The 10,086-nt window shown below is 39.5% G+C and overlaps 1 long non-coding RNA gene across 1 annotated transcript; it reads right to left on the bottom strand.

Moving 5' to 3' along the window:
* Window positions 1-1,664: 1,664 nt before the first annotated feature.
* LOC122477742 lies at window positions 1,665-2,528 on the bottom strand. The gene is made up of 2 exons (XR_006295757.1): window positions 2,170-2,528; window positions 1,665-1,751 (listed from the first exon to the last, which is right to left on the bottom strand). It is a non-coding gene; the product is annotated as an uncharacterized LOC122477742 (long non-coding RNA).
* Window positions 2,529-10,086: the final 7,558 nt, after the last annotated feature.

Here is a 10,086-nt window from a genome sequence, read left to right on the forward strand (position 1 = left end):
TCTGCTCGTGCTCTGTGCGGTCACCTTTTTCTATAGCCTCGGTAGAATAATTAGGAACATCTATCCTAACTGTATGTTTGTCTGTGCACTTTTTCCTACCCATCAAATCACAACCTACCTGAAACACTACACCTGCATATTTCTCAAACACATGTTTCATAGTACATATATAGTTGTCCTTTAATCATGGAAATAGATATTATTCAGTTTTGCTACGGGTTATTCTTTTTTTTTTTTTAATTTTTTTTTTCAACGTTTATTTATTTTTGGGACAGAGAGAGACAGAGCATGAACGGGGGAGGGGCAGAGAGAGAGGGAGGCACAGAATCGGAAACAGGCTCCAGGCTCTGAGCCATCAGCCCAGAGCCCGACGCGGGGCTCGAACTCACGGACCGCGAGATCGTGACCTGGCTGAAGTCGGACGCTTAACCAACTGCGCCACCCAGGCGCCCCTTGCTACGGGTTATTCTTTACAAAATACAGGTGGAGTATAATTCCTCTGACGACTGCTGACTCTAGCATTTAATTTTCATAATTAATATCCATAATCATTGAATCATTGAATGTCAATAAAACGATTTGAAATATCTTTGGATGCAGAGGGAATCCTGGAACATGACCAGATGAAGACAGGAGAGATAGCTGGGAAAGAAGGAAACTGATAAGGAAAGCGGAAGTATTTAAAGGGGAAGTGTTACATTTGTATTCCTGTCGAGCCACTCCCAACATGGGGACATGGGCGCATTACCTTGGAGTGAGAGTTATTGGCCGGAGCCAGATCTAAGATCCGTGGGGCCTGAAGACTATTGTGTCATTATCACATTACAATCTCTGGCCTTGCACTGGCATAGCAGTGCCAGGAGTATTTCTGGAAGCCATTCTTACTCTTGACTGGCTAACAATACCTTAACTCTACATGGCACTGACTGTCCCATGTATATTCCCACATAAATATACTTCACTAACTCTATATTAAAATTAAGCCCAACTCAAGTTCCCTCTAACAGAATTCCCCAAAATGTCTGTGGCCACTCCATTGCTACCTGGCATGAGTGCAAATGTGACAGAAGGAAAGTTGTCCTGAAAGCAGTCAACGGCTTAACTGACTATGGTTAAAATAGCTTATTTTGCAATTTTTACTAAAATACGGGATGTGAATATCTTGCTCAGGCCTCTTCTATGGACTTGGAACTGTGCAAGCTTTATTAGCTTCATGATAAATCCACATTTAGGTAATTGAAATAAACTGGACAGGACCTCACCCTCCACCCACCGAGGTAATAGGAAGAGGATCCAAGGCCAAGTTAGTTCTGCTGCTTTTTCCATAGAATGAAGGTAGAATCTGGAAATTCAAGTTCTCAGTCCTTCCTTTTCACCACTCATGGTAGCTTAGACCAGTGGGTGTGCGGAGCGCCTGTGGCTAATGGCTATGATAACTTTCTCTTGTATTCATTTATTCAACAAGTATTTGCTAATTGTCTATTATGTGCTAGCTACTATTTGATGTGATGGGGATAAAATGGTAAGTAAAACAGACACAGTCTCTTGTCGTCAGTGATCTTAAAGTCTAATGGAGGATATAGACAACTTACTTACCATTGCATCTTTATGCAAAACAGGTATGTGAAAAGTCATGGAATAATTCATCTACCATCCTGTACATACCTTGGCACCAGAGCACTGGTGATCCCTGAAAAGTACTTCTCTAAAGCTCCATCCATGGCCTTGGTATCTCTGATCTCTTCTTATTCCTGAAAAATGAGAGAAAAAGAAGGCAAGAATTTCAAGAAGTGGATAATGTAGAAATGGAGAAATCAGCTTCTCTCCAAATCTTTGTTCTTTCTTTTAGAATATCTAGTCTTGTGCTCCTTTGGACTATGGACAACATAGAGGAGGTATAGTCTTCTACACTCAACCAATCATCAGTGGTGGATAATAAGAGAATAGGTACCATGTGAGATGTCTTCTTTTAGGCTCTCATATCATTCCTATCGGAGTGGCTGCAAAGCATTTGTAGGAAATGTAATGGCTCTCATTATTGAATGGCATGAAAGACAAAGACTTCACTCTGTTCACCCATGCCTCAGACTTTTAGAAAGCCATCTAATTTCTTAGTACCTCGTGTGCATAGCATTGAAACAAGGTCAACTATACAAATTTCTTACTTACAGCTGTGCATTAGCACGATTTCCAGAAGGTTTGTCTATGGTTGGGATGAGTTAAGCACCACTCCATGGGCCCTAAAGAAAGAATAACCATACAAAGCTGTACATAGCAACAGCAACAACAACAAAAAGCAATGAATTAAAGAAGGAAATCCTAGGGCAAGAAGAGATTTAATTAATATTGAATATTGAATCAATATTAACATCAACACTTCCACTGATCAAGCCATGCATTTATCTATTCTCATGGGTCTTTGACTGCTTGACTATTGTCTGTCTTCAGATATACCTTCCCAAGAATGTTGGTATTCTGGAAATGGTGATGGGAATTCCACCGTCAGGTAAAAATTGTACTGATGTCATAAATACACAAATGATTGTTTCTGCCAAGCATCCTAAGTTTCGGAAAGTCTGTTAAGCTCTCTCTAGGCCAAACCTATATGATCTTAAGAAGCACTAAAGCATGGGAAAAGAACACTGAGTCTGAATCCTGGCTCTGCAAATTTCTGGGTGTATGTGACCTTGGACGAGTTACTGGACATCTTTGAAGTACAATTTTCCTAACCTATGAAGTAAGGTTAACAATAGCTCTTGCAATAGAATTGTTTTGATGATTTAAAAAAAATTTTATATTCACTTAAAGCATGTGCCATAAGGTAGGTGAAAAGGGAATGGTAGGTATTACTAATTATAAATTTTAGCACAATAATAAGCTATTTTTTATCACTTGTTATTTTGAGTGCTTAAACGTTGGGCTAAGAAAGACTTTCTCATAAGATTATTATGATCTGTAAACGTGAGCCAGCTTCTCTATAGCAATTATTTTGCTGGGAAGTAAGCAAGGTCATAAATCAATAATGACTCTTGCAACCTCAGGACTTATTGATCTTGCTGTTTATCTTCTGTAATGTTCCTGGAAAACCCAATTATTTTGGGAAGTTACCCAAACTAGTTTACCCATTATTCTGTATTAGTGTTATTAGTAACAAGTTATGAAAGCATTTGATTGATTTTCTTGAAAAAACAACCCCTTTATAGTACAACAGAGATATTATTTTATCCAATAGATTTCTTAACATATTATATATTTTTTAAAAGAACAAATTGGGCTGAACATCTAGAGATTCTTTTCAGTGCATGTATTTATGATAAATTCTGCTTTTCTGGGCACTGCAGTTGAGCGTTAAAGAGTGTGTTAGCTAAGAAAATCTCTAGGAATACATGGGCCCAGTTCATCTTATGGGGCGGGCCACTGGCAATGATTTCAAGTAGAAGTATCTTAAGAGTCCTGGTTTTGTGGGTGCCTGGGTGGCTCAGTCGGTTGAGTGTCCGACTTCGGCTCAGGTCACGATCTCATGGTTTGTGAGTTCGAGCTCCGTGTCGGGCTCTGTGCTGACAGCTCAGGGCCTAGAGCCTGCTTCGGATTCTGTGTCTCCCTCTCTCTCTGCTCCTCCCCCGCTCACACTCTGTCTCTCTCTCAAAAATCAGTAAAGATTAAAAAAAAATTGAAAAAAAGAGAGTCCTGGGTTTGTTCCCCAATACTCAGTGTAATGCTTGGTGTGGAGTAAATTCCCAGTAAATGTTTGTTGAATGAATGAGTAAATGAACAAATGAACAAATAAAATCACGAAAGCATAAAGAGTTACCAACTATAAATTCTTGTGAGGGTGGTGCTACTTCCCTTCCCAGTGCAAATGTTGTCTTGGATTTATAGACATGTTTAAAGGTGTATGTCTTTCACACTGGACTCTATTGACAAATTCAACTGCCTCTCTCTGTTCCTTCTTTCGGTTTAGTTCATTGGTTGGCAAGCGGTTGTCTCTGACACGTACAAAGCTTTCTTTTGTGATTGTGAGGTACCTTGAATTTGAGCCTAGTATTTGTAAGGCCAAGGGGAGCTATTTATTAAAACAAAATGCGGTATGAAGGAGGGTGGTAGTTTCCCAAACTGGGCTAAGAATCATGTGACATATATGTTAAAAATGCAAATTCCTAACCATCATCTGAGAGTCTCTGAAGGCAATATAACCAAGTGCTTCTTATGACCAGGCAGGTTGGGCAAAGGCTAGGATAGCAGACAAAATCATCTACCTTATCAGAAGACTGATGGGGCTTACTTGGGATAACGATCTCCCTTACCTTCTGTTTTCTGCTATTTAATATAGAGATACCAATATCTCTCCAGACCACATCAAGGAATTTCTGTGAGAATCACAAGAGGTTGAATTTTCAAACCTATATATTTCATGCAAAGTTTTGAAAACTATCCTACAGACACTAACAAATCTATTAAGATTGCAATGCTTCTACTGATGAAGCACTAATTCACAGTTTGACAAGTATTTTGTAGCAACTTTCTTATGCGACCTTTCCAAAATCACTGTGACAGCCCACACTAACCAGTAGATCCCAAAGTGTGTGTCACTGTTTCCCTGAAAACAGGCTAATATATATTTTTCCACTTAAAAAATATTGAGTCTAGAAATGAAAAACAGAACTACTATATGATATAGCAATCCCGCTTCTGGGTATGTATCCAAAAGGAACAAAACCATCATCTTGAAGAAATCATTGTACCCCCATGTTCACTGCAGCATTATTCACAATAGGCAAGGTCTGGAAACAACGTAAGTGTCTGTCACTGGATGAACAGATCAAGAAAATGTGGTGTATACAAACAGTGGAGTATCATTCTGCCCTTAAAAAGGAAGGAAATCCTGTCATTTGTACAACATGGGTAAACTCAGAGGGCATCATGCTAAGTGAAATAAGCCAGAGAAAGTCAAATACTGTGTGGCATCACTTACATGTGGAATCTAAAAAAACATTGTTTTTGTTTTAATTTTTAAAAAGTCAAGCTCATAGAAACAGATAGTTAGAATGGTGGTTGCCAGGAGGTGGGGAAACTATGGAGAGATTGGTAAAAGGGTGCAAACTTTCAGTTATGACATGAATAGCTTCTAAAGATCTAATGTATAAAATGGTGACTATAGTTGATGACACTGTATTATATAATTGAAATTTACCAAGATAGTAGAACTTAAATGTTCTCACCAAAATAAAATAAGCGAAGTGATGAGTGTGTTAATTAACTTGATGGGAAGGGCACCCGGGTGGCTCAGTCGGTTAAGCATCCGACTTTGGCTCAGGTCATGATCTCACAGTTTGTGAGTTCGAGCCCCACGTCAGGCTCTGAGCTGTCCTGCTTCTGATTCTGTGTATCCCTCTCTCTCTCTCTCTCTGCCCCTTTCCCATTCATACTCTGTCGCCCTCTCTCAAAAATAAATAAACATTAAAAACATTTTTTAAATAAATAAACATTAAAAAAAATGGTGGGAGACTCTTTCCACTATATATATATATATATATATATATATATATATACATATATATATATCTCAAGTAAAAAAATATATCAAAATGTGGAAAAAATGTATATCATTGCTTTAAAGGAGAAGAATTGAGTCTACTCCCAAGTTGCCATTAGGCATTAACTGTTTGAATTGGGCTTATTTCCTTGGCTAAACTAATATTCTGTCTTTAACAAGTATTCTACAGTTATATTGAGAAGCAAATAAAAATAACTGTTGTCATTATATTAATGACCATTTTGGTATTAATAACTTTTTCAGCTCAATATGTATCTGGGCATTTTGGCTAGAGGCAGGAATTTACATTAATAGAATAAGACTTCTGTAAAGTAAAGGGGATAAACACAATATTAATCTAGCCAAGAAAATATACTTGGCCCCCTCATGGTTATTGCCTGTTAGAAACCAGGCACTAAGAAAGATTCTCACTTTCTTTAAACAATAAAAAATATTATTAATACCAATATTATGGAAAAGCCCTGAGCTAAGTGCTGTACATGCTTTATTTTTCTTAAATGTCATGGCAACCTTCTGGAGTAAGTATGATTATTATCAACGTTCTGCAAATTAGTACACTGAGACTAAAAAAGTTATAACTTTGGCACAAGTCTTGCAGTAGTAAGTGACAAAGTCGTGCTATGTACTAATCTCCATCTAACTCCAGAAGCCAAATATGTAATCACTATTATGTACTGATTCTTAACCAAAACGAAATAGAAATTTGATAGTCAATATTTCTGCTTTGCAAGGTAATGTATCTTCATTTATTTACACTTTCCGCTTGATTTAAAAAAAAAAAAGAACAACTCAAGAAATCAGAAAAGTACCACTATCAGTGGCTTTTAGGCTAAAATTTTTCTTTATTTAAACATCTCTTGCTAACTTCTTTTTTTAATGTTTATTTATTTTGAGACAGAGCAAGCAGGGGAGAGGCAGAAAGAGAGGGAGAGAGAGAATCCCAAGCAGGCTCCACACTGTCAGTGCAGAGCCCAACATGGGGCTCAAACTAACAAACTGTGAGATCATGACCTGAGCTAAAATCCAGAGTTGAATGCTTAGCCAAGTGAATCACCCAGGCACCCCTTTCTCACTAATTTCTACTACAAATGGATGTGCATGCATGTGTGTGAAAATGTATTCATATGGATGCAAAAGTCATAAAATCTAATTATGAAATCTGTTATCTTTGTTCTGAAGCCTTTCTTCTGGGTCTTTCCAGCTTCAATATTTGTCTCAAGAGCTGCTAGACACTAGTAGGTGGTGAATGATGCTGGGTTTGTGCCCACGTTTGAGCAACCTTCCCAAGAGATGACAAGGTGCCTTGACCTGGGTTTAACTATCAGTGTTGATGCACTTTGGATTCTCTGTAAGCGGGTGTTGACATAGAATTTGGCACGAGAGGTACTTGTTAGGAAGGGGAAGGAAGGGCGAGTCAGCAGAGGGAGAGTTGAACAACAAAGCACACCTGACAAAGTCTAGGGGGACCCACCAGGGGCTCTGGACACCATAGGGCCTATCAGAATTGCCCCTCATTTAAGACTGCCAGATATAGCAAATGACAATATGGAACACCTATTATTACCTTTGAATTTCAGATGAACTACAAATAACATTTTAGCATAAGTATATCCCATGCGATATTTATCCCATGCAGTATTTTGTCTGACAACCTTTCCCCAGTTGGACCAAAATGTCTGGGTCTTTATACCCCACTTTTGATCAGTCTCTATCTGTGGGCCAGCCCAGGAGAGAAATGAACTTGGGAAGCGTGGCTCTCTGCAGCAGACCCTGCTCGGACAGCCCTCTCTCACATAGATCCCGAAGGAGTGGGGAGCCAGGGCACAAAATCTTCCTGGAAGGGAGATCTTGGAGGCATACATCCATGTTCCCCACCAATTCACAACAGTTAAGGAAGGGAAGCCTTCGCGGAACTTAAAGCTTCAAACAAGGGTTTTAGCAAAGGAACTCTAGCAGCTTGAAACTTGGCTGCTTGGTACCTCGCATTGGAACTGCCAATGAATAAATGAACGAGAGAGCTCTTTTCAGCCAACTGTGCGAGCATATATCCATGGAAAAAATTAGATAACCTGAGAGGTTCAGAGCAGGGCCAGCTTATGCGTGTGCTACTCTTGCAGTCACGCAGGGCTCGTGCTCAGCAGGGCCTTGCACTTGGCTTCGTGCTCTGCAGTGGTTGTCTTGAAATTCGGAATAATTTTATCTTCGATCTTTTATTTTGTTAGTGAAGTCTGACGGGACAGTGGAGCGTGCCTGGGAACAGAAGAGGTGCACACATCATGTGTGCGTCCGCAGATTCTTGTGTCCCCATTCATGAATGGTGTGAGATGACCCGAGAGCGTGGAATTTCAGTGGGCCCACTCTGCTTGGGGGTTCAGTGAGACTCAAAGTGAATACGACGTTAAGTAGGCTACATCTATGACTGAGAAGCCGGGGCACTGACAGCCTCAAGGGGCCATGTTTTCTATTTGAGTTAGAACGTTCTTTGAATGCAAAAAGGCAGTAGCATTCTCGGAAACACAAATGGCCAAAGAACTTTACTATATTCTTCCTTACATTATTTCCCCGTGGTAGCCAAACACTTATGCTGAAAATGATGATGTAGAAGGAATGGGACAGATGGGGCACTCCATAGTTATTTTTCCCTTCCTCTCCTCTTAGACCTTCCTAACTCATCAGTAAGCAGAAGATAGAGTGTTGGTAGAATATATGTATATCAAGAAGTGAAGGGAAAACAGTGGAGTGGCTTTGTACAGTGTTCCCACTATTCTGGAAGGAGTGAAATATATATGTTATGTATGAACTACAAAACATGAATTGTGTCATTTCGGTGATTCTGTATAAGAGTTAAACGCTCTTGTGCATTTAAAACCAGCACTGCACAATGTAAACCTGAAGAGTAAAATTCATAGCAACAGTTTGAATTTTTTATTTTTCTTTGTTTAAAATGACATTAAACGGCTGATAAAAAGAAGTCATGGCAAGTCCAGAGAGAAACTGCAGAAGAAAGGAAAAAGCTTTATCTTTTAGCACAGGCATTTTTCCTTGTGTTTTGAACAGGGGGTCCTGTATTTTCATTTTGCACTGGGGCCCACAAATTATGCAGCCAGCTTTAGGTCAGAGGAATTAGCAAGTACAAATGGAGTAGCAGGTATGAATGAAGTGGAACAGGACCCCGAAAATCAGTTTCAGGAGAAAACACTGGCCTTCCAGGACCATGAGTGTGATTTTCTCTCCTTATTTTCTTATCCATTTATTGAATATTCATGGAGAGTCTATTATGGATACAGCAATGTGCTAGGAAATATGAAAGAAAACCAAGTGACCTTGGACTGCTGAAACAGTAAACATCAGCTAACTTCAAGGAGCTTGCTTTTGAGTAATGGTACTTTTCAGAACGATGTTTATTACCGCCATCACTATCACCACCCTGAAATGACTGGGGATCTGGGAAGAAGAAGGATCTTCTTCTGATATATACCTATACACATACACATATACATATACATACACAAACACACACTCATACCTGCCATTTTCATTTTCTCTTCTTTTCTTTTTTTTTAAATTTTTTAAAGTTTATTTATTTATTTTGAGAGAGACAGAGACAGGGCAAGTCATGGGGGAGCAGAAAGAGAGGGAGAGAGAGAGAATCCTAAGCAGGCTTCACGCTGTCAGCACAGAGCCCGACACGGGGCTCGAACTCATGACACAGTGAGATCATGACCTGAGACGAAACCAAGAGTCGGATGCTTAACGGACTGAGCCACCCAGGCTCCCCACCTTCCTTTTCTTTCAATCATATTTTTGTTCCCCTTCTTCTTCCCAGATCCCCAGTCATTTCAGGATGGTTATAGTGATGGTGGTAATAAACATCGTTCTGGGCACTTTGCACTTATTAATTCAATTAACCTTCACAGTAGGCCCTGTGACATATGTGCTATTTTTATCTTCATTTCACAAATGAAGAAGCTGAAGCACAGATAGGGAAAGTAATTTGCCCCAAATCGAACAGCTAGAAACTGGATGAAGCAGGATTTGAACCTAGGTAGTCCCTATTATGCTGCACTCCAGACTTACCCCAAAGTTTTGGGCAACAGTGATTTTGAGCAGTAGGTTTCAAATTTACTTATATGGACTGTGGCAGAAGGGAGGTACTGAAAATTCCAACAGAGTTAAGGGATGAATTTCCAGATCCTCGGCCTCACTGAGCTCTCTTTCCTAAAAATGGTCTGCCTAGCACAAACTTGTAGTTGAGGCTGGTTCCCTGTCCCACCTCCCCTTTCACAATAGCCATTTTCCCTTTTTCCAGAAGAAAGGCCCTCATACTGAAATCTTATTATGGTTCACTGCCCTGGGGTCTAAAACAGTCCAACGTGCCAACCACAGGGTAATTTAAAGTATCCGTAATAGCGTGGAGAAAGCAAATGATTTCTAAGACTGGGGTCTTAAATTTATAATGTATAGTTTATAATTTAGGTGTTTCTAATCCTTCATTATCAATCAAAATAAAGGAGACCTAAACAGATTATTGG

The sequence above is a fragment of the Prionailurus bengalensis genome, chromosome X, assembly GCF_016509475.1.
Source record: "Prionailurus bengalensis isolate Pbe53 chromosome X, Fcat_Pben_1.1_paternal_pri, whole genome shotgun sequence".
In the NCBI taxonomy this organism is placed as follows: Eukaryota; Metazoa; Chordata; class Mammalia; order Carnivora; family Felidae; genus Prionailurus; species Prionailurus bengalensis.